The sequence below is a fragment of the Protopterus annectens genome, chromosome 16.part0, assembly GCF_019279795.1.
Source record: "Protopterus annectens isolate FY-2018-M chromosome 16.part0, PAN1.0, whole genome shotgun sequence".
NCBI classification, from domain to species: domain Eukaryota; kingdom Metazoa; phylum Chordata; order Ceratodontiformes; family Protopteridae; genus Protopterus; species Protopterus annectens.
In genome coordinates, this window is record NC_056750.1 from 791689766 (window position 1) to 791697265 (window position 7500).

Below are 7500 nucleotides of genomic sequence, written 5' to 3' on the forward strand. Positions count from 1 at the left end.
AAAGTAAAGACTTGCACCACACCACACTCATTACATTGTCCCTCAAAACCTTCACCACGAAAACACACACATAGCAACACAAAACACACACCTACATTCACAGAGGCTCTCAATAAAAATCTGCTCAAGCAAGAGAGACCTCCAAAGCAGAAATGCAAGCAACCTCCACCCCCCCCCAACACAACCCAAATGACACATAGCCCACAAACTCAGTGTGCCACTCAAACACAGCCCATAAGGCATAACAACATACCCAACACTCTAGTCATGGGTGATCTATAGTCAGGCACACTGATGTTCCACTCACCAGGCTAAACAAGGAAAAAGTTACTTCCAGCTGCCTGTCGGGTGCCAGGATCTGCAACATAATGCACGCACTCAGGTCACTCCACAACAAGTACAAATATGACTCTGTCATTGTCCACGTTGGTGTGAATGACCTGAGACGTACCTCCCTGGACTACATGAAAAGAGACATAGAGGAGCTTTCCGATCTTGTAACCCAGGCAGGTATTACCCTAGCCCTGAGTAGCATCCTGCCATCACCCAGAATGATACCGCAGTACAAGGATAAAATGATTGACTTCAACAATTGGCTAAGCTTCTGGTGTCATTCTAAGGGGATCCAGTATCTGTCTGCCTGGGATGACATGACCGACAGACCACAATGCTTTGCCAGAGATGGCGAGTACCTGTCGCCCTTGGGATTCTGGATACTGGCTAAGGCTCTTGCCACCCCTATAGTGTCTTTTTAGGCAAGGTTCAAATGACAAATTCACCACTGTAACAGGTACATGCAAGCAAAATCTGAGGGTAATGTTAGAAGTCTAAACCTCAAAATGCACTCACTCGAGGCACTCCTTAAAATGGAGAATATCGATATCTGTGCAGTGACAGAGACCTGGTTCAAGGCTCCAGACAGTACCACTGCATTACCAGGCTATAATTCATACCACACCATTCGGCCACCTAACCTGGACTGAAACACTAAAGGCGGATGCGTGTCCATATTCATTAAGGATAGCCACACCTCCAGGCTAGCTGCTCAGCATAATGCATCTGAGATTATCCAAGTGCAACTAACTCTGGGCAAGACTGCAATCCAAACTGTAACTTGCTACAGATCCCCCACCATGCCCCAGGATTCCCACTCCCATTTTTAGATACACTGGAAAATATAAGGGTACAACCCAACACCCTAATAATGGGTGATTTCAACTACCCCACCATTAATTGGGAAAACTACTCATGTACCAACTCTTTTGCTCAACGTTTTCTGGAATTCATAAATTCCAATGCCCTGGATCAACTTATCCAAACCCCCAACAGGGGCAGCAATATCCTAGACCTGGTCATTACCAACATGGGCGACCGGTGTTCCACACCAGAGGTCAATTCCTCGTTGGTCAGATTCGACCACAAGCTAATCACTCTAGACATCCACATCCCGCCTCCACCCCCCCATTAGGGAAACCGCCATAAAAAATTTCTCCAAAGCCAACTTCACGCTTCTTAAGACAGAAGTGGCAAACTTCACGACACCCATGCAGACGGACAATAGAGGTACGACTGCCGAATCCTACACAAATGCACTTTACAAGCACTTACATGAGTGCATGGATCGTGCTATCCCTAACAGAACCAAGATGCTATCCTTCAAAAAAAGGAAGCCAATCTGGTGGTCCCCTGCCATAAACAAACTCTACAACAGAAGAAAGAAACTGCTGCAAAAAAGAGTAAAATCCCATGATTGGAGGAACTCAGTAAGAAGCCGAGATCCTCCAAAGCTAGTTACAAAAACAAAATTGCCACTGACTCTAAAGACAACCACAAAGCATTCTATAGCTATGTCAAGAATCTCAATGGCAACTCTCAGATCTGCTCTGAGTTACAGTACAGTGGCACTAAATATACAGGACCAACTGATATTGCCAACATCCTGGCAGATAGGTTCAGTGCTATCTTTACCCCTGTCTCACCCCCTAAAGGGCTCAGCTATATACTGGAAGAATGCAAAGTTCCTGTAATCACAGTTCCACAGGTAAAAACCACACTCTCAAAAGCCAAGAACACAGCATCCATGGGACCTGACATCATCCCAGGCTGCATTCTACACGAACTATAGAATTAACTGGCACCCAACCTAAGCACCATGTCCAATCATAGCCTCACCTCAGGCTTTGTGTCCACTGAATGGTGCACAGTGACTGTTATCCCACTCCACAAAGGGGGAGCCACCACGGACCCTGGGAACTACCGCCCCATTAGCCTAACAAGGCTGGTCTGCAAGGCCATGGAACGTATCATCATGGAACTTATAAACAAAGACATTGGTAATCTCCAAACTCTGGACCCCACCCAGTTCAGGTTTGTAAAAGGCAGATCATGTCTCCTAAATCTGATAGACTTCTTTGAAGCAGTCACCAAAGCTATAGATGAGGGTAAGGTGGTTCACAGAGCCTATCTATATCTCACCAATGCATTTGACACTATACCCCACTCTGGAATTATAGATAAAGTCACTAAACTAGGTATAAATCCCTATGTCATAAGATGGGTTGTCAACTCTCTCACTGACAGAACCCACACTGAGAAAGTAGCAGACTCCAAATTCGATTTCATACCAGTGACAAGTGGAGTACAAGAGGGTTCAGTCCTGGGTCCTCTCCTGTTTGGTATCTACTTTTCTGAAGTACAGGCTAACACAGAAGGTCTTTGGCTAGTGAAGTTCGCAGATGACTGCAAACTTGGAGCCATAATCAAAACTCCTAACGATGTGGACATCCTACAAAAGGGCCTCACTGAGACAGATGCCTGGTGTCAAAGCCATGGCCTCAAAAGCTCAATGCCAAAAAGTGCACTGTCATCCCCTTTGGTAAAAACTCTGTACCCATGAGCTACCACATAGGTGGTAGTCTACTTAACACTGAAAGTGTGATGAGACCTTGGGACACAGGTGGACAGTAGTCTCTCCTTTGATAATCACATTGCCACAGTAGTCAGAAAATCCTTCTACATGGCACATCTCATCACAAAAGGTTTCTCATCCAGGAAAAAGGAGGTCATTGTTCCCCTCTACTAGTCACTCATTAGACCCATTATAGAGTGCAACGCCCCTTTTGGTATGTACCTCACAAGACATCTACAACAACTAGAAAGGCCGCAGAAATACCTCAAAAAGAGGATTACCAGCCTCAAACAGATGCCCTATGCAGACTGTCTCAAAAAACTCCAGCTTTACTCCGTCGCACATTGCCTACTCAGAGGCGATCTCTGCCTAACATACAAAGCTATGTCAAACCCAGAGCTGTTCGACATGCTCCACTTAAAGAAATCCCAATCCAAGCTACACGCTCTAGGGACCTAAACCTTGTCACCACAATAAACAAAACATTCTGGAGGGATAGATTCCTGTCCCAGAAACTTCCCATACTCTGGAACAAACTACCTATCTATATCAAACAAAGCTCCTCATTAGCACTCTTCAAGAAAAATCTTGATTGGATGAGAAATAGGAAATTCACCCCGGGGATCAGCTCTGTGGCTCTGCTCAACAGGGGCACAGGAAAATAATTTTCTTAGGTGGCGAAAGCCAAGGTACCTTTTTGGCTAGGCTTATATATGCCTTATGGCCAATAGCCTAGTAGCTACCTATGTAGCAAAAGTGCACTTTTGCAAAAGCCGATTCAAAACAAACTACTTTAAACACTATTTTGCAGGGGGGCAAGCCCTCCTGCACCCCCCACCCCACCTTACTTAAATATACTAACTTCAATATCGCACTACATGGGGAAAAGGATATATTTCCTTATCCCCACTGTAATGTGCTTCGGTAAATCGGCTTATGCGAAAGTGCACTGTCGATGTAGTGCACTTTCATTTAAGAGGGTTCGATCTTCTGTTTGTTGAATAAGTGTGTTTTCAACAAACAGAAGTAGACCCATATGAATATTTATATGTATATATAAATATAGTATGAAAAACATGTTCAACATTCCTGCTCGGGCAACGTACAAACCCATCAAAGCAAACAAATGTCACTACAACCCGGAACAAAAGGAAATTTGATTCCAATAACTTCATATCTATCCTAAAACAGAGTAATTGGACCCCACTTAAACAACTACCATTAGATGATGCAGTAGAATAGTATAATACTACCTTTCTAAACATCCTAGACTCATAGACCCCTTCCAGAACCATAAGAATAAAGTTCAACACAGCACCATGGCTAAGCAAAGAATCTAGATCAATGCAAAATGCAAGGGACAAAGCCTGGGAACAGTGGTACAAACTAGGTCACAGGTTACAAAACAAGCTTTTCATGAACTAAGGAACAGGAGAAAAAGATTAATTAAACAAGACAAAGTTAAATACTATCATGAGATCCTTGTCAAGCTCCAGTATAATCCACAAAAGTTCTGGGCAGCTATTAATACTATACTTCTTCCAGCAAAAGCAAAACATCCTCCCCATCTGTTACTGGTAACTCTGAAGATATAGTAAAGCAATATAATACATTTTTTTTACTGAGACTATAATAGCACTTTCCAGACAGCAATACACTACCCCTTCTCCTGTTACACCTAATCCAGGGAATACTATTAACTTCTTTTCCCTACAGCCTGTCTCCAGTGGCATAATTAAAAAACTGCTTAATAAATTAAGGCCCACTACCCCAGCTGCTAGCAGTCTACCAGTTGACTTCCTCAAAAGATCAATTTCTGAACATAAAAAACTTGCCATATGGAAAATAGCTCATATAATACCATTACACAAAGGAGGCAACTCAACTGACCTGTCTAATTATCTACCCATTGCAATACTATCACCCATGTCCAAGATTCTAGAGAAATGTATACACATGCAAATCATGCACTACTTGTAAATAAACTAACAAACCTCCTAACCAATACCCAACATGGTTTTCGTCCCTACTATAGTACTACCACTGCTCTCATGCCTTTTACTAATACAGTCAACCTACATAAAAATAATGGTCACTTTGTATCCTCCATCTTTCTTGACCTGTCAAAAGCCTTTGAAATGGTCTCACACAGCAAACTAATATATGCTCTCTCTGATTGAAATCTATCTGAAGAAACTCTTGCATAGTTCCAAAACTATGTAGATGAAAGGAAGCAAGCAGTACTATGGCAACAATGTCTTTCTCCTCTTCTTCCTATTACCTTAGGTGTTCCTCTGGGATCTATACGAAGCCCCTTACTTTTCACACTATTCATTAATAATCTCTACACAGCAACACCACTCTCTACTATCCTTCATTAAGCAGATGACTCCACCCTAATCTGTAATGCCCCATCTTTACAACAACTGCAAATAACAACTCAAAACATTTTCTCCTCAGTAGAAACTTGGTCGAGCAACTCTCAACTAATCTCGAATGCCAATAAAACCAAGCTCATACTCATCCATCCTGCACGGCCAACTATGCCCACCTCCCCCTCATTTAACATCATATTCTCCAATAATACTGTCATCTCTCCAGTAACCCACACTAAATTTCTAGGAGTTAAGATAGATGCAGGTATGAGATTTGAGACCCATATTTCACAAACCATCCAGAAAGTGCGCAAAAAGCTGGGGACATTATATAGAAACAAACGGAAAGTACAGAAGTAACTATTGCCCAAATACATCTTATCTCAACTTTCCTTTAAGCTTGGCCAATGCTCACTAACTTGAATAAAGGAGATTTACCTAAACAAGACTCCTTTTATAATAAAATAGCCAAATTTGCCACAGACTCCCCATATAGGTCCCATCACTGCTCAGCTCTCAAACAACTTAACTGGTTAGAATTCCCACAGGTAATACTATATAACAAACTAAATATGGCTCATAAACTCATCAACAAGCCAGAAAAAAAAAACAGCTCTGCAAAATCTACTTCAACCATATTCAAGCAACAGGCTACTTTAGTCTAGCAATAATCCCTGATACAGATAGCAAAAGTCAATAATAGTACAGGTAACTACATAAGCAGGATACGGAATGCTTTTCCTACTTCATTAACATCTACTACTAGCAAATCCCATTTAGAAAAACTGCTAAAAACACACTTAGCCAGTACATGGTTATGCTCATGCAATACCCCAGGTTAAGCTGTCCTCTGGGACAATAAATTTCTTTTTACTCACAATAATGCAAATATTAAACTAAGGATATATTTATGTCATCTACTCTAGCTACAGAGCAAGGTTCTCAAATATGCACTTTTGTAAAAAGCTTTCTACTTATTATAAATCTTTTATATTGTTTGTCTTGCATGTATTTTTATTATGAAACTCCCAATGCTTTCTACTGTATTTTGATGTACTTTACATTGTCTGTATTAAGGTCTATATAGAACTGATGTCTAACTATATGTATCCTGTGGAGTTTTTCTCCCCGGGCCTCTGCTGAAAATGGACTTTCTGTCCAGTCAGACATCCCCGGTAAACAAATGTAAAATAAATAAATAATAATAAATAAATGTTAAATGGCATTTAAATGTGCATTTGCTACTGCAGCAATGCAGTGCAAAAAACACACTAAATCAATGCTTCTTGGCTGTACAGCAGTCTGCACTACTGCTGCTTGAAGTTTGCCGAGTTAAGTCACATAATGATTTGCTTATTCAGTGTCTGGTTTCCTGAATTTTACCCTTCCTACTTGACATACAACTGTGACTAAAAGAAGGAAGGCATTTTCTAAATTCAAAATAAAACCCTAGAAAATCTTGTATGGGAACTTGCAAAAAGAGAATGTCCATTAATCCTTGTCAAGTAATAGTTACAGAAGCCATATGATTGACTACTGGAGGATATCCTTGGAAAGTGATTTCAACTACAATGCCTGCAAGGGCTCTGGAAATCCATTCTGGACCAAAAATCCAGAAAACAAGAGCACAGTATACATTTAAAGAGAAGCTGCTGTTGTGTCTTTCGGCTTTTCCCGGTTAGGGGTTGCCATAGCAGAACTCTGGTCCGCTAATGATTGGCAGTAGATTTTTACATACCGAGTTGCCAGCTCTGACGCACAACCTTCAACGAAGGTATGCCCATTCATGCATATCTCCATACAGAAGACGCTTTAGCTGAGAATTGAATGGCACAACGTCTTACTGTGAGATGACAATGCAACCGCAGCACCACCACCGCAGTTATACATTTAAAGAGAAGTAAAGTTTCTAATTTAGTCTTTTTTACCATTATCCATTTTTTAGCATGTTTTGTGCAAGCCTTTTACTGTTTGCATATTTACTTAGAAAATAAATTCTTTAAATTATTTATTTCAAATAAAGGAACTTGGAACTGATGTTTTTTATTAGTTTAAAGTGATACTGCATTTTTACATATGCTTACAACTGTATGACATCCACATATCAAGAAGGGGGCACCTTAATTCTACCTGCTAACCTCTGATTATTTAAAGGTTGGCTTATTTTAAGGGTGAAAATGAACATTAAGGTGTGTTCTTGTTTTGATTAACTGCTGG